The sequence below is a fragment of the Lepeophtheirus salmonis genome, chromosome 6 (assembly GCF_016086655.4).
Source record: "Lepeophtheirus salmonis chromosome 6, UVic_Lsal_1.4, whole genome shotgun sequence".
NCBI lineage: Eukaryota > Metazoa > Arthropoda > Copepoda > Siphonostomatoida > Caligidae > Lepeophtheirus > Lepeophtheirus salmonis.
Genome location: NC_052136.2, coordinates 44174815 through 44201413, shown reverse-complemented (window position 1 = coordinate 44201413; position 26599 = coordinate 44174815). Strand labels below are relative to the sequence as shown.

General features: G+C 29.1%; 1 protein-coding gene across 1 annotated transcript in view; it reads left to right on the top strand.

Annotated features, from left to right (window-relative positions):
• LOC121119404 (uncharacterized) overlaps positions 1 to 26599 on the top strand; it is a 100632-nt gene that overhangs the window by 42600 nt on the left and 31433 nt on the right. The window lies entirely within an intron of this gene.

Below are 26599 nucleotides of genomic sequence, written 5' to 3'. Positions count from 1 at the left end.
TGTTGAAAGTAACTACATTTTTATTGATTTACAATACCTATCTGCTCACATATTTATTAGTTATTATAACAGTTTTTGCTTTCTTTTTTTGCAGGTATGTCAACATCAAATTTATATTGAAATTAACTGACTATTTATTGTATTCTTTCCTCTTTTGAATTCAATAAGTTAATTTATCTATTTAATGAATTGACGTAGATGGAGTTAATCCGTAACGCCTCATAAGTATACATATGTTTCATAAGAATAAACAATATATTAAAAGTATGCTGTTTTTGGGCTAAAACGAGTTACAAAAGGTGTTTTTTTTCTGCTGGAAGGCACTACAAAATTTCATATCAATAATTTTCTTTATGATATTTTGAACCTGAAAAAATGGACATTTCTTTGCCAAGATGAGCAAATTTTTGTATAACTCTATAATTTTAATATCATGGCTCTAATATTGTAATTTAGTAAGTTTTTAGTCTTTCAAAAAAATACATAATGACTTCAAAAATGTAAGGTATCTCTGAAGCGAATGAAGAACCTACTTTTTGCCTGAAATGATACTGAATATATGTAGTATTTTCTATTACTTTATATTTTCATCAAATTGGTGGGTTTTTTTACTTATACCGATTCTGTGTCTTTGACACAATGATTTTTAAGGAATAGTGCATTATTTATTTATTTTTACGTGGTATATTTAAACTTATACAAAAAAAAAGATCACAATATTAGGGTCGTAGATTTAAAATAGGAATGTTACAAGACCTTTGAAAATGACTAACTTTTTTCATCTTTAAAGTGCAAGAGTATGATTTTTTTTATAATGTTCTCAAGAATCAAATAACAAATTGCAGTTAAAAAAAATAGAGCAACCTAATACGCATGCATATATTTTGTACAATGTTGAATTGATGCTATTCTATTTTTTGACGGATAAATATAATCATAAGGAACACGTTGTTTGAAAGCACTTTTATATATTCCTATAGTATGTATTTCAACAAATTGGCTCATGATATATCTAACAAGTAGGCTTTTGGTTCCAAATTAGTTATGTTTGAATCAAAGTATGTTGTAACTTGATCCTCGTGTTTGAATCTTCCTGGGTTTAGATCACTGTTTTGGATTCATATATTAACTAATTATAAGTTTTAAAATGTTTAATTATCAACCTAAAAGTGATGGAACTTAATAAAGTAAACATCATAGAAAATTAGTACATTTTATTTTTGTATTAAAAGCTTAAAGTTAATTTCAATCATCCTTCCTCCTGAAAGAAATTAATTATCAGGAACATCTCACTGAAGTTGGACTGATATTAGTTAGAGCTAGTTCTATAACGACATATTTATTTATCTAGTTATTTGTGATTTTTGAGAAAGACAAACTTTATGGAAATAAAAAATATGTTACTTAAATGTTTTCATATGGCTTTTGAAACACCATGCTTATTAGACAGGGAAAACAGAATTTAATATATCCGTAAGAACTACAAATATATGCATACTCAAAAAAAAAAAGAATGACACCAATTATATTTTATTACATACTATATCAATCTAATTGATTAAGTTAGGAATTCACCACCATGGAGTCTACATATAAGAAATTTCAACCACGAGGAGAAAAAGTGTGCCTTAGGGTTGGCCTGCTCAAAAAAAAAAGTTATAAGTGAGAGATATCCGTAAAAATCAGATTTTTCTGACAAAACCAGAAAATTAATCGGTAAAACAACAAGGGTATTGCCATTAGGCCCTATAATGCTCTCAAAGGTCATGCAAACCAAGTTTTGGGTCATTGTGATAATGTTATATTTATACACATCCTTATCCGCAAAAAATAGATGGAGGAAAAGCAAATACCTTAATAATAGTGCTGAGTGTCGGTCTGACACTGATTTTTTCCCGATCCGAGTTTTTCAACAATTTAAATCGTAGATCAAAATTCAAATCAAAGTGAAAAAACTTCATTCTTTCCCATAATATTGTATTCCAAAAAAATAAAGTAAAGCAAATTGAATTCACAAAAAGAAGAAAAATTATATTGAAAAGTCATCAAATGAAGAAAGAGAAGAAATTTAAAAAACTTAAATGGCTTCAAGACTACCACCTTCTGCGTGAGTGTGTCTTGATAAATGAATGTATATATACGTATGAATATAATTAAACATGCATCATTCCGTGTTGTATTTAGTGGCTATTCCCCTCCTTTTGTTTCTAGTTATTCGTTAGATTTGCCTTTTTGAATAAAAGAAAGCCCTCTAAAAAAGTAAATTTCGTTTTTTGTATACTTTTTCATTTTTTTTTTTTTTTGTAAAAACCATTTGTTTCCATCAACACAGTTCTGATTTCAATCTTAATTCAATTAAAATTTTATTCATTTAATAAAGGTTTCATGACTTGTTCTATTGCTTAATTAATTAATTCTTCTAAATACCTACATATCTACACTTTTTTTTTTTTTTGGGGGGGATATGCTTACATATATGTCATTGCCACTTCACATGCTTTCTAAGATTTATATTACTGCTGAAAGTCGGTTAATTTTAAGAAAAAGGACGTATACCTATATGTAAAAAGTTGGTGAAATAATTTAAAAAAATTATGTGTAAAAGTTGGCCTTGAGACACGTCGGAGCTATTCCATTAACCTCAAATATACACTGTATCCTTTTGTCAACTATCGAATTGTCTACTTGTGTTCCTCTTATCAGTATTCTCAAAAATGATTGATTGAACTCGAATGAGCACTGAATCATGTGCTGTTAATAGTTACCAACTAATTTTGGCTCTTTTTTCCATTTTTTTTTTTTTTTTTTTTGATAGAAAATTTACGATATAACATAAATGTAACGATAACTAATTCATATTCTAAATGTTGATTAGTTGAACTTGAATCAACACTTTTTAAGCATTGAATAACCCCTTTCTATTTATCATGAACAACTCCAGAGTTGGAAGGAAGAATCAAAAAACTATTTTTTTCTTATCTTGAATCTTTGTATAGTGCAATATAGATACAATAAAGGTAACTTGTTTGATTCGTGCTCTAAACTTTGATTGATTGAACTCGAATGATGTAATCTGTAGGCAGTAAATGAGGCAAAGAATTGGTCAACTATGAGCTGATTTAAGGACTTTTTTCTTTCTTATTTTGAAGGAAAGATTGCAATATACAGAGAATGAAAACAACGACGTGATTGGTTGATTGATTTTTTTGGAAAGGAAAGGTTGCGAGAGTCAATAAAATGACTAAGTTCTAAGCGTTGAGTGGTTCATCTTGAATTATCCCTTGTTAAGAAGTGAATAATTTATGTATAAAGATAACGACATGAGGATAATGCACTGTTAATATGTACATACATACATATATTGGAACTTTTTCCCTCCATTAAGGATGGAGATGGGGGGGCGAAAGGCTCTGAATATATAGATACATTAGAGGATGCATAGTGTAATAACTAAGATGTGATAGTATGGTATTGTATTTACGGTACATAATATATCAAACAGATGTTTCCTCCTCCATTTACATACTCTTTTTTGCCACTAGAATCCCACTTAGCCTACCCTTTTGAATATTCCTTTTGCTCCAGAAGCAAACAGCAGTATCAATTTCCTTATTATTCGTATTATTATCATATTATGATAATATATTGCACATACATACCTACAATATGTATATTATATGAGAAAAGGGGAGGAGGAGGAGGCGGATAATGAAAACAGTCCATTAGGAGGAAGAGGTTGGTTTGTTTGTTAACTCATCCACGCACAAGCAAACAAATGGATTCTTTCTTTCTTTCACTATATAGTATACATACATACATTTGGAATAATTTAGACTTATTATTCCAAATAATAATGAGATAGGGTTATTTATTATCCGTCTTTTTAGACCTTTTGATTTTGAAGAAAATGGAGGCAAAGGAAAAATAATATGGAGCCTCCCCCCGCATTCTCTCGTAAATTACTTATTAATTTATTGATAAAGAATGGATTGTTTTATAGGCTATACAATAAATGTATCTCTTTCTAAAACTTTCCATACATAATATATGTATAATGCATAAATATCCCCCCCCCCTCTTCCCCCTATATGACCATTCAAATTCCCTTTCAATACCTATTAGACCTAGGCCAGGAATGGTTTGAGGAGTTCCTGTTATTTTGATGCTAACGGAGGGAATAGACCTACAGGAATCCTCTACACTTGAAATTCCTCCCTTCCTCTTTTTGACCTGCTTTTTTTTCTATAAGTAGTGTTCATTTCTTGTCAAATTAAATAAACGAAGAATAGTCTACAAATCCGGAATAATGATATTTCTAATTGGTCATCTACACTATGTAATTTTGGGCCTTTTTCATTTTATTTTCCTTTCCTTTTTTTTTTCTTTGGGAAAAACTTTATAGATGTAATTAAAATATGACTATGTGCTATTTAAAGGGATTCTATAATTATCCTTGTGGAAATAAAAGCCATTATTATGTCAACTTTTGTTCAAAGGGAACAAAAAAAAGACATTACTATTAGTAATTAATTGCCTATTAAGTGGTGGGTATCCTTCTCTTTTAGTTCTTTCTTAAGGAGTCCCATTTTTTCGAGACTACGATATTATTTTTTTCTTTTTTGAGGGGGGATGTGTTTTTGTTTTTTTCTTCTTGAGGCTTCGTTTTTCGTTTGCTCCAGGCCAATAAAATTTAAATGATCTTTCCAATTATATTTGACTAAACCCCGACTTTTCTGTTTAATATAGGTGCAGAAAGTGCGTTGAATATGTCTATTTAACTCCATGAATTAATTTGTGTTTAATTGAATTAAAAAGGTGAATTCTGCAAAAAAAAAAAAAAAAAAAGACAAAATAGGATGGCACCATGAGGAGAAATGATATAGTAATGTCATTCTATACTGATATCTCACGATTGACATCTTGTGGGGGAGGGGGATTTTCACGTATACAAGGAAATCTCTTCACCGGCACATTTGGTTTTTTGACTTTATTGCCTAGTTTTGTGGATTATTTAGCTTCTTTTTTTTTACTATTAATTACAAAACTATGTATGTAGGATATATATTCTATGTATACATATATAATACATCAGTTAACTCTTATTACAACAAAAAATATATAATTTCCATGACTAACATATCTCATTTATGGAAATAAATCACCCCTTAGTATGTTTAAATTTCTCTTGGGGATTGGGTTTTTATTCTTTCGTTCTTTTATCTTCCTCTTCTTCTTGTCTTCTTCTATCATCATCAAGAACCTCTTATTTTGTAGTAATAGAATATACCCAAGTATAAATATTGGTACTTTCCTATAAGGCCTTAGCCAAAGTATGACCCTACAAATGTGTTTTCCTCTCCATGGGTTTGGAAATTTGTTCTGTCTATGTATTTACTATGACTAATTGCAAATCATTTTACTGGGGGAAAAAAGGCATCAACCTTTTTCTCCTCCCTTCCATCTATGTACCTACAAATCTCAATCACGACGAGCTACTTTTTTCAGTCATAATCTTGACGATCAAATGGGAAAATAAGAATTTGGGGGGGGAAAAACATATGGTAGCTAGACTTTTGTAGTTTGTTTCCTTGTAGCCAACTGTTAATTATTATATACATTAAATTGATAACTTTATTTTAAAAATCAAGGACTAAGTGGTATGGAATGATAACCATTATAAACAAGGATAGAATCATGACACGTAATGATGCATCTTTGGCTCTAAAATGCAGTGATGAGAGGATAAATGGGATGGATTTAATATGAGTGATTAGAGTAAGAATTTAAAATGTCATATTTTTGGACTTTACTTGGAACAAAATCAGAAGGAGATAAAAATACATCATATTCAAAAACGAGAGGAATTCTTTGATTTATATCAATTAATATACAAATAAAACTCATATCATAAAAGAATCAGCTGATAAAACCTGAATGACCCAGGACATAAAATATTAATAACCTAAAGACCTAAGGAAAAGAAAGCATTATAATTATTTTCATGTAATACAAAAGTCCCTGGATTGACTCTTTTTTTTATTTTAGTATTTTCTAGAGATAAAAATACATTTGTATAGAGTCAATGTTGTTTAACACCCATATATATTTACGTAAGTGTCCCTTAGGACTACAAAAGATACACATATATGTTTGTAGGTACATTAAACGTGTATAACATGTGAGCATACTAAGTTAAGTATAAAAGAATACAAAAATCTTAATCTCACTTCTGAGATCCACCTATTACCCAGGTCAAACTTTTTTACTTTATTCTGTTGTTTCGTTTTCCAAAATAGATACAATTAGTTACTATAAAACTGAGGAAGTTTTTAGATGGTTTTATGTCTTTGGTTCCCTGCTTCCGTCAGATCTGAACAAAAAAAAAACCACATTTATCTATTTAAATCGTTGTGTGAACATCAGACAGTCTGTTAACCGAAGACAAACAGATAGATAGTTGATACTAATAGAAATAGTGTGGCTTATGCATTTGTCCCTAAATGGCCTCATGTTATGTCATATGAATAATATTGTACATTTTATTTGATATAAATATGTATATGATTTTTTGTCACTACAAAATGTAGTTACTATCTAGTTATAATGAACCAAAAAGTAATACACATTTTCTTTCAAATAATTTTGACTTCTTTAAAAAAAAAAAAAGAATATTATGATGCTAAAGCTCTGTTAATTTAATAAAATAAACCAAACATGATGATAGTAAAAGAAACAATTTGAAGAATGTTTGGGAGAAGAGTAGCTTAGAAACTGTCCTGAGGTTTCATTCGATTAGCTATTGCAGGGCAAGGAAGGAGGAAACACAATCCCACTCATGATCTAGCAAGAAATAATTTACTCCGATGTCGATCTTCAATTCTACTCTGAGTATAACATTCCCTTATTACTCCCAAATTGGGTTATTCTTCTTCTTTCATGAATATATCCACTTAATACTTAGATGTTTTATCTTGAAGAATGAAAGAATAATTAGTATAGAAGCTTCTCAATATTCAAAAAACAATGATCAGATTGACTACTTGTAAAAAATGCAAACACGAGTTAACGCTATAGATTTACAACTGTAAGAATTTTTCCAGAAAGTGCATCTAATATCCCAAGGAGAAGGCGACACCTTTTTTCAGTTCTTTTACTGCCTTTAAGTTATTATTATTTGAAAGGTGAATAATAAGAAATTGCATTATGGAGACTAATAAGTAGTAGGAAAATCATATTAATACCTCTAAATGTATGTATTCATGGAGAATATTAAGCTATAATGCTTGAATGTGTTTCTTATTCAACAGCATGTTGCTGTTCCCCTCAAATTCGTTAATATAAATGCATACATTGATATACACCTACAATGTTTGAATTATATTTATTTATAAAAAAAAGTACGGAAAGAGATTCATACAAATTCTACAAATATTAATGGAAGATCGAAAATATTTTATGTACTAACATATTACATCAATACAGCATCCGGTTGATCGATATATTTGAAGTACAATGCTTTGTACAAATCCAGTTGTAGATGTTCCTACCTACCAAGAAATTCCAGCACTTAATTTTAATTTCAACCCAGCATCCGGTCCGGTATGAGATTTTCCGGTTTTTAGGGCTCAGTCCTGCATTCATATGTGTCGGAAATAGAAATCCCAGCATGTCGAAACTCGTTCCCGTACATTGCTTCAATTAGATGTCCGTTCTAGGCATTATAGTTCACTCTTATGCTTGCAAACATAAAGAAAGAAGGGATAAAAATATGAAAAATGGAACAAAATTAATATTGAAGTTCAAACTTCCTAAAGTATTTTGCTATTTGTTGGATAATAAAGTTGTCAGATGACATGGAACAAGGACAGAGGTTGATTTCTCATTCTCATATTGTTACCATTAAGGACGAAACCACTTCATCTACTGTGGTTCTCTTTCAATTGTTGATTTTGTCGTTCAGTGTGCCGGTCAAAAAATAAGTTACTGCCTCTCTCTCTGTGTTTCTGTCTCTTTCTCATCTCCTTCTAGCTTCATATTTGTCTTTTTTCCTTTTCAATTCTTTCTTCTTCTTCTTCTTCTTATAGTGTCTACCAGTGTGCCGGCCGAAAAGTAAATGTCACCAAGGTAGTATAGAGTAGGTTACTGGGACCACGGCAGGGCCCGGTATTGGAAGACCTTGCCACCTACATTTGTCATTACATTATAACATACTACTGAATATATAGGAGGATCAATAGCATATTCTAGATACTACACGTATTTTTCAATATACCGGTATATTTAAAATGACCCTTTACTTATTAGAGTATATTAGAGCCGGGTCAAGCACTGACATTGCACCATAAAATTGTACTTTATAAAAACAAAGCAAGAGTAAAAGTTGTACTCTACAACCTTTATCAAATTTCTTAGGCTCCGAAATTAAAGTCCTGAAGACGCTCCATGTAAGTGGAGGTAAATGACCCTAACAATATTTATTTTTTTTGCTACATATTTAATAACAGTAAGTATCAAAATACTCCTTACTAATCCTTACTTACTTCCGAAACCGATAGTGTGACATGTAACAACACATGTAGAATATAATCAATGCATGACTAGACTCTACATTTCCCCTTCTTCCTTCTCCTCCATCATATATGAATATCCTAAAGCACTGACGCTCACAAGACAAGCTGACGACAAAAGGCATCAGATGAATTATTATTATAATATGATATACTTACATACATATTGATGAATTTCCATCATTTATTTGACTGCATGTTCGATACATCTGCGGTTCTCCTTAGTTTTTTGTTTGTTTTTTAATCGTGATATGCTGTACATAAATAATTAATTAATTATGTAGGAAGTTTTATGACTAACTATGATCCACATAACTCTTTTTATTTTATTAAATATTATAAAAGTGTGTATCTATGTACAATATGCAATATATGCACAAGTTGATTAATTGAATTATTTATATATATATATAATGTAAATGTCATATGTGCAAGTTTGGATTTCCCAGAGTTGTTACAACGTGTACTTAAGCAAATTATCAAATTGTGTCTGCATCCATTATACTTACAGATATCTTAACTAACTAGAAACAAAAATGTAACCTTTTTTCATAAATAAAAAAACAAGATAATTTTTATTATATAAAACATATATCTCGTAATCGGCGACTTTGCCGATTAATGGCTATATGAGTATATATGTACAAGGCATATACATTTATTAACAGACTCTTTAAACGGAGAAAGGGTAAGAGGCAGCTAACAGTCTAACGAAATGTGAGACTGCAATGCTGTCAGTATTCAAAGTACATATTATTATAATTTACTTGGTTTTTTTAACTGGATTTCATATTGACTAGAAAATAAAAAAATAATCCCTATTAGATATATAAGTGTGTCTATTTTTAAACTGTAAATATCCACCACTAATTATATGGAGATACTTTTTCTAACGACTGTCAATATATCAAATTTTCAACAACCGTTACAATATTCAAGAAGCATTTTTTTTAAATCTTGTTTATATATTTTTTTTAATTATTGATATTTATAATTAATTGTTTCTTTCCTCTATATATGATGTGGATGCAACTTTTACCATTTGTACAAGTTGTATCTATCAAAAATCTCAACTTAATATGACATTTTCAGCTATCAAATGAGTACATATTTTTACACTTTAAATATATTAATTCATTTTCTTGGGGCGTTGTATGAGCATTCTTAGGAATTAACGTCATTTTCTAATTTAAAAAAAGATACCTCAAACCTTAAGCATTCAATGATTTATAAAAGCTTGAATAATCTTTGCATCATAAAAATAGTATAGAAAACGATAAACTTTATAGTCTTTGTCAGAAAAATGAAGGGTATATTTGAAAACAGAAGATCATGTTCTATCGAGTTCATCCTATTTCTATCTCTGAGCATTTTGTTTCGTCTTAATGTATTAAATCATTTTCTTTAATTCGGATGATTCCGAATCAAGAAGAACCATATGAAAGCCAAACTATACACACTACATATTATATGTGTAATGGGTTTAAGTAAAGATTATCTACGGAAAGAAGGGACAAAAAAGTGTATATATATATATTTAAATGTATTAAATCATGCAACCTCAATCAAGAAATAGAATAACAATGGCTAGGGATATGACTTTTGACTTTCTCAACAAAAGATTGACTTAGTGCAGTCCAAGTTTCAGAACTCAAAGTGATAAGTATTTTGCCGGCTTTGAGTTTCTTTAGGTATACACCGAGGTTAATAGAAATATAAGGTTAGACCATTATGTAATCTGACTCGCTAGAATTTACAATCTGATGTATTGTACCGACTGCTGGGCAAGACACGCAGATTTTGACAAAACAAGTAACCACTCATAGTCTATGACGTCACTATTGCTAGAATTTTCAATTTAATGTATTGTGCCGACTGTTTGCCAAGAAAAACAGATTATGACAAAACACGCAACCCCTCATTGACTATGACGTCAATATTAAAAGCGTAGGGGAAGTCAAACATCAGTTGTACATGCGTTATACTATAACCTTGTATTTCTATTAACCTTGGTATATACTAGGTTACAAATTATGTCACTTGTTATCAAAACATCCATTTCTACACATTTAATCAAGCAAAGTCGTCATGTAGCCTTGTTACCAATCAGAATGAACGTTTCCTATCCAATGGACAATAAATAAGTAAAAATGATTTACTTTCAAAAAATCAAATTAAAAATTAGCAAAAATGACCTCCTTAGTTTTTATGAGAATTGTATAAAATGTATTCATTCAAACTTTAAATGGATTCTTAAAAGGTTATATATATATTGTCACAACACTTATGAAAATGTAAATAATAAAAGTATTGTTGTTTATATCCAAAGTAAGCGTAAAATTACTTTTATTTTCTTTATTATTTTTTTGTCAGTAACAAAGAAAATTATTTAGCTTTATTAAAACTATTTCTTCATAACAATAATTTTTACATGCGATTGCAAAACAGAAAAAAAAATATATAGTTTGCTGATACAAAAATCTATTAATATGTTCAATACATATACTTTTATAGTATGACTGGAGAAATAAATCTACAAAATGGTGGTAGGTAGAATAGAAAAGAAACAACATATTGCATACTTTGATCCAATCTTGATCACATTGTTTTAATCTTGAACAGACAATGGATTTCTACATTAGTTATAATTATCATCTAAACAGTTCTACGAGAACATAATAAACCGGATTATATAGTAAATTCCTTGAACTCCGCATAAGGAGTTTGTCTCCATAATTTGCGAATAAAATAAATAAATAAAGGAATTAAATGAGCTTCTGGATAGCAATGATAACTTAGGCAGGTAAAGTCCATTTAAAAGTCATAAATAGGGATGTTTTTTACCTGATTATTATATGATAAACAAATATATAGACGCATTGATGGATCACAAAAAGGAATTGGATACTAATCTAGATATTGTGCAAATATGTGGCCTCTTAATACAAAAACATGATAAAAGGATTTGCCTTGAAAATTAGTTTGTTAATTTCTATGGACAATATATTCTGATAGATTCTTTGGAGATGTTACAAATTGCATTTAAATATTCAAAAATCCATCATTGTCACAATGAAGAAAAAAATAGAAATTGATATGTACTTTTGATTTCAATGTTCATAATATCCGGGTCAAATATAGCTTCATAAATCAAATGAAGGCTTTGAACTGTGGTTAACACTATTAAGTATCTCAATGTATCCCATAAATTTGGATTGTTGGGCATAATATATATATCTACGAAATATTAATATTGGACTGTATTGAGAAATGTATCTTCTTTGGTTTTTTGTTGGAGATTGTTTTTGTGTCCAAAGTACCATATAATATACCAATGCACATATGAAGCAATTGCATTTGATGGGAACGTCGAGGAGATTCTATAAAAAAAAAAAAACCAATTTTGTACATCTATGTTATATACTTCTTTTTTCTCTTTTTTCAACCGGATTTTGAAAATACTTTGATACATCTATGTACATACCATATTTGATATGATGAAGAAGTATAAATGACATGCATATTGAGTTGAATTGTATATGTGAACATAAAAATTATATAGAATAAGATCAAAAAATTATTTTCATACTAGGGGTTTATGGATTAACTATGTATGTATCGACATGGAGTTGTTATTCCACCTTTTTTAGTCTAAAAATATATTCAAATTATGGTGAAGCCATATACTTTTGCATAAAATAAAAATTTATCTTCTCATTGACAGAAAGGATCCAAAGTACAAAGTATAAATAAGTAAAGAATGAACTAATAATAAAGATAGTTTGACTTTAACAAGTACATAACATAAATGTCGAATCATGAAACCATTTTAGGTTAACTATCATAAGGGAAATTCTAGATAATGAATAGAAAAATTAGTTGTACTAATAACCCATTAATAAGTTTAGCCCTCAACACAAAAGCAAGCTAGAATTATTTTTCTTAAAATTGAGAGTGGTTTAAATTTTGTACTCTTCGGTGGAATTATCCTTATTTTATATCAGCAAATTGTTCTTATTAACTGCCGGAAATTGCACGTATTAAAGTAGCCAAACTCCATCGTCACAATTAGAGTAACATAAATTGATAGATTTTATTTGAAAGGCCATATGGGGACAAATAGATGTTGTATCTTCAATCTAATAAAGGGTCTAAACTATAGTTGAAATTATTGCATACCTTATCTCATCCTACATATTTAATTTTAAAACCTTAATTAACTTAAATATGCCCTTAAATATTAGGCTCTATGTAGCATATATATGAAGTAAAAAAGCAAATGAAATTTTTTCCCCTTTTAATTTTTGTACAAGATTTTTTACACGTTGACTCACCACAATTATAGATAGCTATAGAATGCTGTTATCCCATGATTTCATGTCAGTTGTTTCAGGGGGAACTTTCTCTTATAAAATTATGTAATAAACTTGAAAACCTTACAGTATTACCAAAGGCAAAGAAAAATAACACTTACCAGTTGACATGAAATCATGTGATAACAGTCCCCTCCGGTAAAACTTGGTTATTCTACATATTCTATTTGTAATAGTTTTACTCATAGAGAGACGACCAATTATTTTTGATGGCAGTTTGGCGTCGTGTAGCAAACGTATTTATGAATAAATATGTATAGCTCGGGTAGGAGAAGATTGGATAAAGATGTCCTTGGCTTGAAGAACTATTCAACGTTAAACTTACTGTTTAACTGGCTTTTTTTTCACATCAGCTGAGTCAATTGAGTTGATTAAATGATTGACCAAAACAAAATACCGAAAAGAGGGGAAAACATGAACTGGGATAATTAATTCGTTAATGCTGTAACTCTCTTCTCTTTTCCAACAACTCTTTCCTTTCTCCATATCTTCTTTACTACAACCCTTTTGTTAACTGCGGAAATTTAGATAAATATATTTCTCAACTTGTACACTCTATTTATTTATTTATCTATGGTCAGTTAAATATTAAATTCTAAGATTGATTCTTTCCATTTATAAAATAATATAACAAAACATAAATAGTTGATAGAATGCATTGAGAAACATAGTAAATGAAGCTGTTGTCATGAGCATTTAATCAACCAACGTTGGACAGATCTATACTTTATCGTACGGTTAGTTATTATTATACTAACGTAATATATATACATATATGAATATTGTATATACAAAAGTAAAGCCTCAATTATTTATGAGGAAAACAATATTTTAGAAATGCTAATATTTTTTTTTTCATAATATACTTTTTCTTAGAGGAACCTTTAATAAAATATAATTATCATTATTTAAAAGATATATAATTGAAAGTTAATACTGATTTTACAATTCAAAAACAATTATCATAGAAGAATTATTAATTTATGACAAGTAAATTGGACAAAATAGCGATCCAGCTCCAATACAATGCGAACTTGTACTCAACGTTCCCATAAAAAAAAAAGAAGGAAATTAGTACTTTTATGGAACAAATATACCTAAAATGTAATCAAACCACATTCTTTAGATTAAAAAAATATTATTTTTCTTGAAGTAACTAAGTAGTTAAAGCATCCACCATTACATTGTCCAGCAATTGTTTTATGACATTTTATATCACAAATAACTCTTCTTGTGGAGATGTGACAATTTTTTTTTTATTAAATTAGAAATAACAGGATATGATTAATTTAAATCCCTATATTCATTCACAATTATTACAGGCTACTCTAACCGTCTCAAACGTTTATTTCACTCCTTGGCAAAATTAGTGAATGGTTTATTCATTGAAGACGTTCATTACAAAACATTTTAATGATGTTGATCTCTTGAACCTATGGATGGTGTAGTTGACGGAGATTTTGGTCGCTATAAAGACCTTTAAGTGGTGTGAACACTGCCATGTTGGCTTTTTTCTGCTCGCCAGAGATAGATAATGCTTTCACATTTTCCGTATAGTGATTTTGGAGCTATCTTTACAGATTTTTTTTTGATTTTTGCCAAACAAACACAACAGGATGCACCAATCATGTAAGAGCTTAACCATATTGGCGGAAAGTTGAAATACAGTAGTAATACTCAAAAAAATATAGCTGTCTTAAAATATAAAGCGTATCCAGGATCTTGTATAGAGCTACAAAAGGATATTATGGATCAAGGAATACTCTATAAAAAGAACGCCCAATCTTTTTTTTCTTTCCTTTTGTTGACCAACTAAAGGTTATTTTTCTTTTAGTAGAATAGCTATGAAATGAAAATGATAATATAATTAAAACGCTCGTGTGATCTTAAGGAATATAACAGAATTTTATGTATTACTTATTATTTTGATGACATGAAATTATTGATGAACCAAACAAAAAAAACAAAAAATCCGCCAGACATTAATTGTATGATTGTTTTAATTACATTACCTCTTTGATTTCATAACTTAACTCCTTTAAAAATAGTCTTTAGTTTGCCAAAAAAAAAAGGAATGGCAAGAGAGAGTGTGTGTGTCTTTATAGAACATACCTTTTATGGATACGTCAATTAAATAAGTATTGGCTGAAGAAGGGAAAAATCTTACTCCTCTTGGTAGAGAGAAGGACTTTATTCAGAAACAAAAACGGAATAATAATATTATCCGTACTAATCCTTTGAAATAATGCATTTTTTTTTTCACAATATCCTCTTTTACTAAGTGATGCATTCAAGTGCCTATTTTCATAGTTATTTGCAGGGATTTTGATTGTATGATTATAAAAGGTATGCATAGGTATAGGCCCCACTTTGTGAATAAATTAGTGCTCTTCATTAATTTTGCATTTAATGTTTGATATGAAACAAAATTTAAATGGCATTAAATCCGGCTATATCCATAAATTATAAGCAACTATGTATGCATATTTTTATGTATTTCTAAGTAGGTACACACTACTATAGTTATTTTGAGGCTCTCTAAGGAGAGTGAAATGAAACAAGCATAGAGTTGTATAAAAGAAAGAAATAAGGAAAACTTTGATCCTCTTTCTGTTTGTTTGTATGGCTCCATGCATCCACCCATTTCCTTTCAATGTACACATTTCATTTTTCTCTTCAATTATGCTCTTCTTAAAATTACAATCCATATACATACTAAATATGAGTACTATTGAGAAAAAAACAAGAAACTAATTTTATTTTTGCCCTTTTGTTCTAAGAAAAGACGAAGATTTTACTCACTTCTCGTTTTTCAATTTGAGATCATATAATATAAAAGAATTAATGATTCATAAAAGGATAGAGCTTAATTAAACCTGTGATTTTTTCTTTTTGATATTATTAGACATTTACAAAGAATTATACAATTGTGCTTAAGCTTTCCATCACAATTATTTAATTTGAGTGCATTGGACGTGTAAAAAGGAACTCCTACTCTTAATTATATCAAAAATGAAGTCATAGCTAGCTTATTTGTTATCGAAATAACGCTGTGAATATCAGAGCTACCATAAGAAGAACAAGCTGCTAGGAAGAACGAAATAATAAATAACCACTGCCTGATGAATTGATATTATACATTAATTATGCTGGGTGTCAATTGACATGTGTTTTTTAGTTCAATAAGACTTGTAATTTACCTTCTCTGCAATTTCAGAATCTTAATAGAGTCATTCCTAAAGTTGTAGACTCTGAGTACAACTTTCAGTACGTAAAAAACCCACAAAAATTGACATGGTAATTTGAAGAATGTTTGGAGGAAGATCAGTTTAGAAACTGTTAGGAAGTTTTATTAGTTTTTCGACAAAATAAATACAAATCCCAAAGTTTGAATCCATTCAATCAATGTTCAAAACATTTAAAAGAAGAAATCAACAGGTCACAAAAGTAAATTTGTATGCTAGTAACATAAGGTTCTGGTACACTTTCTTACTCACAAAGAAATAAACTTAATCTCATCGGAATACGCTCTCAGTGTAATAAGTCCCTATAAAATAAAGTTTTAGATCCCCTTATGTTTATTCATAGTTACAAAGTAAACACTTACTTTTTACTTTACACATGTTAAGTAAATTTGGAAAGCTTCAAAGTAGAAAATCTTTGATTCTTATCCTCCTTGAAATAGGTTGAAAATTAAAATTAATGTTTTCAAAGATATGAGTACATAGAATTGATATTTAAATTATAAGATTACTGACTACCTATACAGTGCTTAAATGATAGTTTTATGTCTAGATAACTTTGATCATTACCAGTGATCATGTATCCTATCATTCATTATTTTCTTAGTTTCTATATTCTTCCATCGTAGCTAGGAGTGAAGAAAATAAAAATATACCTAACACCGTGTGATTGAAAGATCGATTAATCGGTGCTTAGAACCATTATATGGTAAAAAAGATCAAACCAATAAACAAAAATTAAAAGGAGGGAGACTGATTAGGAAATCAGTTATAGACTAATTTTTATTTACTTTAAATGTAAATTGATATCAAAATCAATAGCTGAGTATGAAATGTCCTTGAGTTATATGAATTAATATACAAATAAAAATCATACTCTCTTTGAGTTCATAATAAGTACAGTCGGCTGCTTAAAATCAAACGAAAGTAAACTCATGAAAACAATAGAAAGGAAAACAGAGTGCATTTTTGTTGATTTGATTATGTTTATTATATCTAGTTTAATACCTTTTTAGAAGAAAAGGTGGAGAGATGGAATAAATTAGTATTAAGAGCAATAATTTCATACATAATGCAACCTTTGAAAAAATACATATATGTCATTATGTAAATTACATAGGTTGCGCGATTGCTGAATATTTTATATAAAGTTCCGATGAAGCTACTTTTCTACTTTAATATTATATTTGCATTGAAATACCTTTTCTATCGTTTAATTAGATTATGTAACTGTCCAAAAGAAAAAAAATATTTTTCATAGGTTTATACTCAAATTACCTTTCTTATAATATCAATATGTCATATTTATATAATAGTATATTGATGTTCAATCCCAATAATAATGCCCCATTAAACTTTAATTCGATCTTCTCTTCACATAAATATTTTGAATGACGACATAACTATGAAAATATTATATTATTTTTGATATAAAATGTTTTCTTTGATCTTTTACAGCATAACATATATACTAATACAAATAAATGCAGTTTTATAAAGGTCTAAAATTAGATTATTTTTGCAATTATCTACAGGTAGGAAATTATAATGAAACAGATTATAATTTAAACTCTTAATTCGATTGCATTCAGCCACGCCCAACGATTATGTAATGTATATTGTATATATGTACATAGTCCTTAAAGCAACTTGACACTCCCTAAAGGTGATTTCTCACATCTACCATGCGTTTCATACACTGTACATACATTGACAGGATGTGTTTGGACAATTCACAAAAATAATAACATAATTTTGCTTCATTTTGAAACACCCCCAATGAAATTTAAATTTATCAAAACTTTGCATAATTTAATATTGTTTAAAACTTATCAAATGAAAGAGAAAATTGAATTAAACTAATAGTGTATGAATTTCTTAAGGAATTAAAAAACTTTATTTTGTAGCCATTATTCTGAAAAATATAGACATTTTTTTAAATAAAAAGACATTCACTACACGATTGTTCTATTTCAATTATCTTTATCGTTTCACAACTACTTTCCTAATAATAAAAAAATAGCTTAAGTTGGTCAAAACTTAAGGAAGTGGGTGAGAGAACGTGTGTTCCATGTAAAGAGTATTTCTTAATAAAAAGTTGTTATATGTGAAAACTAACCTTAAGAATGCACCTAGTATTTTGATTTTGATAATTAAAATAATATATATTCATTATCGTAAGCGTCTTTCCTTTTTATCAAAAATAAAGATTAAAAATATAACTAGGATATATATAGATATTATTTCTTCGAAAGGGAAATATTTTTATTTTTAAAGAGAAAGTAAAAATAAATTACTTATAACTGAATATTTTTAATTAGCAAATTCTTCAATTCCAAGTTCTTTCTAAAATATAAATAGCAATTATTTTTAGCTTATTTCTTTTTTTATAATAAATGAAAATATCGTATTTTAAGTCTTCTATTAATTGATACCTATATAAGTAATTAATGAATAAATATTGCGAAAAAGTCAGATGGAAATAATATGATCAATATACACATATATTAAATGACTGATTTAAGGGATTGATAAGGAATTATATGTTGTTTTTCTTATTTTCAGTCCAATGATAATAATTTTGTATTCTTCTTTTTAAACAAGTCAATATTTGTAGTCCCTCGCAGCCTTAACTCTCAAAACGAAAAATTGGTAGCTAGCCTTCAGCTTCAGCATTTATCTTATATACTGTTAATTGTATTAAATGTGGATTTATTATTTATATATTATCATGGATAAATAAATATTTATTTATCCATGGATATTATAGATAATAAAGGTTCATTATATTGAATGAACATGAATATCGAAATCCTATATAATACCCTTTTTGAATTCATAATACAAAAAGTCCGTTGCTTTAAAACATACAAGAGTCGGAAAACAGCTAAAATAAGATACTTATTTTTATACCAGATATCAATAGGAAAATATTAATATCGTGACAACGCTACATATAATTAGGGATCTGTTGGTTCTTATTTGAGACTGAAGATTGCAGTCCCGTCTAGTTCAGTCCTGCATATAAGTTCTAAAATTGATAAAGTTTGATTCTTGATGAAGTCACGCGACTTTATAACTTCTTTTTTTTTATCAGATCTTGTAATGACTGTCCGAAGGAACAGCGGCCTTAAGGACCGGTCCTAAGACTAAACTGAATAATATCAACATTATATTATAAGATTACATATAATTAATTAAAATCTTATTCAATTTGTAGCACTGACAATTTAATTATGAATACTATTGCTATTGTGAAACTATATTTTTATAACGTTTCGTACCTTAAGAATTGGATATTGTAACAATTAGTTTTATATATTTTTATTGTAATTTAGACTAGACACTTGAAATAATGAATACAAGTATATGTACACGTATATTATAAAGTATCTAATTTAATTATTTTTATATACACAAGTAGTGTAGATAAATACATATTATGTACCTATATCAATAAGCAGTACCTATGTATTACTTTTTTTTTTAATTATAAAAAATATTTGCAAAGTTATTAGAAGAGAATAATGATTGAATAGAGTGCCAAACTTGCTCAATCAAGATAGTAGATTTTTCTTTAAATAATAAAAAACAACAATTGGAAGAGTTTATCTAGAAAGAAATTATTGTAATTAACTAAGTGGATCTAATTTATATAGAAAGGTATGAATGTGTATATTTATGAAATGTTGGAGAAAAGAAAGTTAAGAACAAAACTTTTTTTTTTTTAATAATATAAATAAAGAAAATCTTTTGTCTTCATATTTATCATCACAAGCGGGTGTGTGATTATTCATTGTTAGACCTCACTTTGATCCTTTTCAAGTATGCTCCTTTAAGCCATTGCTCACAAAATACTGGGTGATTGATAATACTAGCTATTACAACGGTGCTTAAATGAAGATTTCTAGAGATTGAGAAGCTCAATTTTAATCATTACACCACGACTGAAAAGTAGAGACAGAGCACTTTATTGGAATATCATTTTGATCCAATACAATCCCCGAGAATATGTAAAAGGACAATCATTAAACAGGAAGTTGTGGAATAGAAGATTATGTGCAACTTCCCTGATGGTAATATTTTCCCACAGTAAGATCCTAAACTTGTTCATACTGTCAATTTAACCCTCCGCTTCCTTGATAGTCACATGTCCTTAAGGGGCAAGACCATGATGCAACCTACTGAACTACTGTTTCTGGAGGCATGTTGAGAGCTACACACGGCAACTCAATACCAATGCTCTGAGATATTGATAATATAACAAAATGGTATTGCTCTGGGGGAAAGGATCCACCTTAAAACCGATCCTGATATCACACAGTACTGTTGCTATTTAATTTATTTTGGTAGGGAATCTCGAAAAAAAAAATGAAGACCTTTTCAAACATAAAATAAAAAATGAAGACCTTTTCAAACATAAAATAAAAAATGAAGACCTTTTAAAAATAAAATACATTATAATGTATTCAATGCAGTTTGAGAAGAGATGGATGATAATGTGGAGAGCCTACAACGTCTTTTGGCCGCTTAAGTTGTAAATTATAGGAAACAAACTTTCTTAAGTATTTGACTCTTACCCTTTGATTCTGGAAAACCAAGTTTTCTAGCTTTATCTTAATGCCGATTTTGAATGGCGATGAGGAAATACATACTTAATATCTCTTCAAGTACTTTCAACCACGCCACATTATTAATATTATTATAAAATATTTTATGGTTTTTTCTAATTTTCATGGTTTATTGGGGATTTTTTTATGTGAAAGTATATCTAAACATGTGATAAATACTTTCTATTTGTTTAAATTGTCAATTATATTTTTGTAATTGCAAAAAAAAAAAAAAAAAAAAAAAAAAAAAAAAAAAAAAAAAAAACTCAAATTCCAATGTTGGTTTATTTTAAGAAAGTGAATATTTTATTCTTTTAATGTTTGTTGAAATATGCATACGCTTTGTTATATATTATAAGTACTCGCCGTTTTTAACTCCAGGATTATTGTTCAAATATTTTAACTGTTAATTAAACCTAAAAAAAGGAGAAAACTTTTTCTTTTAAAATCTACCAAGATGTCTGAGATGCTTTATATATATCAGCTTTATTTATTTAAGAAAGATATAAACCATATTTTGTTCCTTATCCATGGAATTAATTTTCATGAACACATTAATAAATTAAACTTTTTTGGGTAATTGAAGAACACAATTAAATTATGTAAAGTTGGATGAAAATGAAAGAAATTGAAATGGAATAATAATACCTATAGGCAAAATACTATCGATCTATATCTATGATCAGAATAAGTTAAACTGTTATTCGATATCAAATGTCAAAATAACTTTCCGTAGTTTTGAATAGCAAATTCAGATACTTGTTGAGTATCGAAGGAATGGAGTCGAACAGTCGTATAATTTCTTACAACTCACTTCCCAAAGAAAAATATTATTGAATGTATATACATATATTGATAGTTAACCAGGTAGTCAGTCTACCGAATGATCCATTAAAATCTGAAAATTTTAAATTTTAAACTTCAACAAGATATAATTTATTAATTAACAATATAATTTCAACAAAATTAATACTTTGTGTAGATCTGTGTCTCAAGTCTTTTTATCATTAATGTAGCCGTCCTTATCAGTATTTATGCTTTCCAGGGTGTAGCAAAAGGCGTGACACCCGCTGTGGATGTAGTTCTCTGTCATTGCGTCTCAGTGCTGGCTGACAGTGGCATTGAGGGGGACGGATACTGCAGACCTTTCCCTCTTCAATAACCAAAATATGTAGCCAATGTGGTTGGCATAAGCCCTATAGGGGGCCACAAGTGTGAAAAAGGAGTTCAAAAGAGTCTTGCAACGGAGAAGATGTGTTTCTTTCATTTCATTCTTTCAGTGGCCTCTCCACTCTCACAGTGAACTTTCCACCCATTTTTTTTATAGCTCTCTGGAAATTCTGATATGAAACCCAGAGCTCTCTTATATGGGCCCTCATGGACTTGAGGGGATTAGCTTGAGCTGTTTTCTTTAACTCTTCCGGGTCCAATTTTGCCTTTTTGACAGAGCCCTTCTGCCTCTCCAACGTTTCAGACTAGATGATAGTTTAGAAGGTGGTCTTTGAGACGCCCAACTGCTTTGAGTGGGCGAAAGACAATTCGTCGATCACGTCAATGTGGCCTTTTCTCGACTTTTACGTAAGCTAATGAGCTCAGGTTTGTTTGTTTTGTTTTGTAACTAATTGTTTATGAATTAATATATCGCAATATGAATTGATTTCAATCGCTCAACCTTCATTAATTATTAAATTAGTAAGTGTTCAGATTTCAATGGACTACCCGGTATGTACATAGATATTTTGGTCTTATACAAAAAAAATATATTGTTAATGGAGTTAAATACTTTCAATTCTATGAAGCAAAGGGTCCTATATATTGAAGCATGAGCATCCGGTGAAATAAAAAAAAAGCTGATGAAAATGAAATAATTGACTTTTAGTAATTTCAAGACGTGTTCGAACACCAAACGCATCACGAATTCGTCTCTAGTTTAACATTATGCTCTGCTTATGGTTGCATCCCCTCTATTAAACAGAATGGAATTTCTCACTCTATCTAAAGTGTCCCAATGGCATCACCATTAGAAGTCTATTAAATTTATTTTCCAATGATGTATAACAAAACAAATGGAAACAAAGTTTCATATAAGACGGCTAAAGTATGTTAGAGTAAACAAATAGTAAACTTCTCAAACTTAAAAAACTAGGAACTTATTATGTTGCAACGTTCAAGTAGACTTTAATATCAAAGTCAAACAAGTATAACCGGGCCTTTGAAATGGTAATTCCCAAAAGTTATTTTATTTTATTTTAGCATGTCAAGAATAGGTTTGAAATATTTTGCAATATGGTTTTTATTACTGTTCCTATCAGAAAATTTATCGATGCAGTAAAAATAATGAATTGCTTTAAAAACAGTGCTCATATGTTTGTAATTAAATGCAATGATACTAATTGTTTTTTATGGTCTTCAGCAGCTCTCTTCGTTGCCTTAGTGACTCAAAGCACTTTTTACACTGGTTTATCAAATGTGTCACAATTTGAAATCAATCCGTAAAGTAACTACTAACTATATAGTTATATATATTCAATTATTATTCTTTTGAGATTTTGAAAAACGGACTTGTATAGAATACTTACATAAAATCTAGTCCATAATTCCATATATTTGTACACATAGTTTGTGTCAATCTATTCCAAAAATATTGACTAAATTTGTTTTTAAAAATGAGCTCTCTACCAAAATCCCTCCATCACTTGTGCCCCATAATATCTATGTAAAATACACCCTCAGAAACAAGATGTAAAGCCTTATTGACAAAAATAATTCCCTCCTCCAAGAAAAGTTTTTTTTTCCTTTCCATGATATGTTGTTGAGTGTCCATTAAATAGTTTTTCTAATTATATTGCATAATTTCAAAAGAAATAGGCATCCCGTTAATTGATTGGTCATAGGGAAAAAAGTAATTGTTATTGATACCTACGAGCATCATAGAACCCCGTAATGAATGGTGTCTTATACAAAAATTACATTCCATCATTTCTAAAGATAATGATACTAGCCAGACACAAGTCAGCCCAAGTCTAGACTCCATAACTACATCTCTGAGTATATAAAATATTCATTACACATATATATTTAATTTTGATTGCAATTTAGTGAGAGAAAAAAAACAAGGAACCTCATTAATTATGTAGACTTTGATTTCACCGGACAAGAAGTAAAAAGAAGCAATGTCGGACAAATATAATTATTTCCTTTGAATAGCTAAGTTGAGCCTGGTACGTAAAAAAATTGGAATCCAGGAGAGTGTAATGTCTTTCAAAATATCGCTCTTAATATGAAAAGGTTCAAAAACTACTTTGAGCCCATCAGAGGCCAAAATGGGCTCAAAGTAGTTATTCTCATATTTCTAACGGAAATACATATAATGTGTGTATGATTTAAAAGTTGTCTCCAACATTTATCTTTATATGCAGTTACAATGTTGACACTTTTATATGCATAATAGAAAGCACTTTTAAAAATATCTTAGATGGATTATAACTTCATTTCCACACACAACATGGAGAATAAAACAAAGCAATTGACTTTTTATAATTATTATTATTATTCATGAGCGTCTTAAGTATTTGATAGATGAGGGAAAGGGGAGGGGGAAGACAAATTATTTAGAAATATGTAACTATTCACAAATATCAATAAGAATTAAATATTTTCCTACACAAATATCAAATATCTTTCAGCCAAAAATATTTTGTAAAAAGTTAAAAACTTTGATGAAAAGTACATATCTCAATACAAATATACAAACGTATATTTAAATATTTGTAGAGATATCTTTTTTAGATTAATATTATTTTTTACCTTACTGTTATAATGCTTTGTTTTACAATATATAACTGACCCAGATATGGGGCTGTATGGATATAGGACCAAATGAAATGATTTATATAAGTAAGGATATTCGGTCACATTTTTTCCTTTCATATTGAAGCCCTTCACTTGAGGAACTTTCATGTATATATATATCTACTACATAAAGGAATTAAATTCCTCCCATACCATCATAGACTTTTGTATTGCTGCCACAGCACATAATTCCTTTATGTTTGATTTATATATAATAGTATGCCTTATTGTCCTTTGGGCCCTTCTCTATTTTTCTGTATCGTTTTTGGTAGACTTTGTGGGGTACGATTGCATAGTTCTACCTCGCCTCCTTCCCCAATACTTAACCAAAAATTGAACTAAATACTCAAAGACAAATGATACCAACAATTGGGAAGGTTCCATAGGGCAATGAGGCAGAGTTCTACTTTCCCGGTTGCTCCATCAAAAATCGACCTAATATCAACCAAAAGAACAGTTCAAAAAAAAATACAACAGACGCTTTCCTCTAATTCAATGAAGTCCTGTATTAAGGTGGGTTAGTACATCTATTATGCATGTACGCGCAATCTATTTATAATTAAATTGCATATTATAATATTCAAACATCAACAACTCTCCCCATCAAAATCAAGAGGTTCTGTGATTTAAAATATTACTTATACGGGGGAGAGAAACTCGTACTTCAAAAATGCAAGGATGCAAAGTTCCTGGAAATAAATTATCCCCGTATATAAACATCATAATAAATGTGGTACACCTGCTTTAAAAAGGAGAAAAAACCATAGTAAATATTATGTGGAAATTTATAAATACTCGAACTCAAAAATTGATATTTCGTTATGTCCTAACACGAATTTTCCCAAACTCGATAATTAATAGATAGATATATACTTATAATGTATATAGGTACAAGTATGTAGGTAACTAGGTGAAGTATATTACATTAAAAAAATTCATTATTGAAAATACAATTTCATTATATTAATTAAAAAAGAAAAGGTTATAGCTATAATCACCTCTACATACTCTATATAGATAAGTATATGAAGGTCCTAAAAATACCCTATAAATAGTGAAGTTAGAGTTTTGGTAATTGAGTCCAGTCAAATTCGAGTTATTGAGCATTGAGTCAAGTAGAGTTCAAGTAAAGAAAAAGAAAAATATTATTCAGTTAATTGATTAAATCTATTTTAGCTCAACAATTAAGTCAGTTTGACTACTTAAATAAGGCAACCAATTACTAGTAATCAAATAATGTTGATAATGATGGGCTGGATTGAACAAATGTTTTGACTAAAGAACAAATCTTTTTCCAAAAATATGAGAACGAAAATTATATGGAATAGCTCAATAAACGACTGGAGATGACATTAATATAAACTCGAATATTTCGAGTTTATGGTCATTCTACTTCCAATTTAGTAGAACTTTTTAATTAATATTTGGGGTGAGATCGAGTAATATTTGAATCCAAGACTAGAAGTTACATAGTACGGAATTTCTATTTTATTAACTATCTTGGAGGTATAATGGGAGTTAGAGTCAAATTCCGTTGGGCTCTTTGTTGTGTATATGTTGACATGTTAACGACATAGAGGACTCTCCAAATATTTTCTCCCTTTGAAAGAGAGGGAAGATTAAAATAATATTAGCTATAATTATCTATCATTTTTTAACAAATTTTATTTATTTTTAATTTTTTCACATGCTTCAATGTTTCAACTATTATTTAACAACATTTTATGAAGCTGACATGAACCATCTAGGAGATATTGTAAGTCTAAAAATTGATATAGAATTAAAGAATCAGAGAAAATGAAGTAGTAATTTATGTCGAAAAATTCATATTCAAACGTTTGTATAGCCTTCAAATCTATTCCTTTACAGAATCGTTTAATTTATCAATGTATTGTGCATGTAACTCTTGCTATTTAAATCATAATAATTAGGGACTATGCCTTATAGTCAGAGAT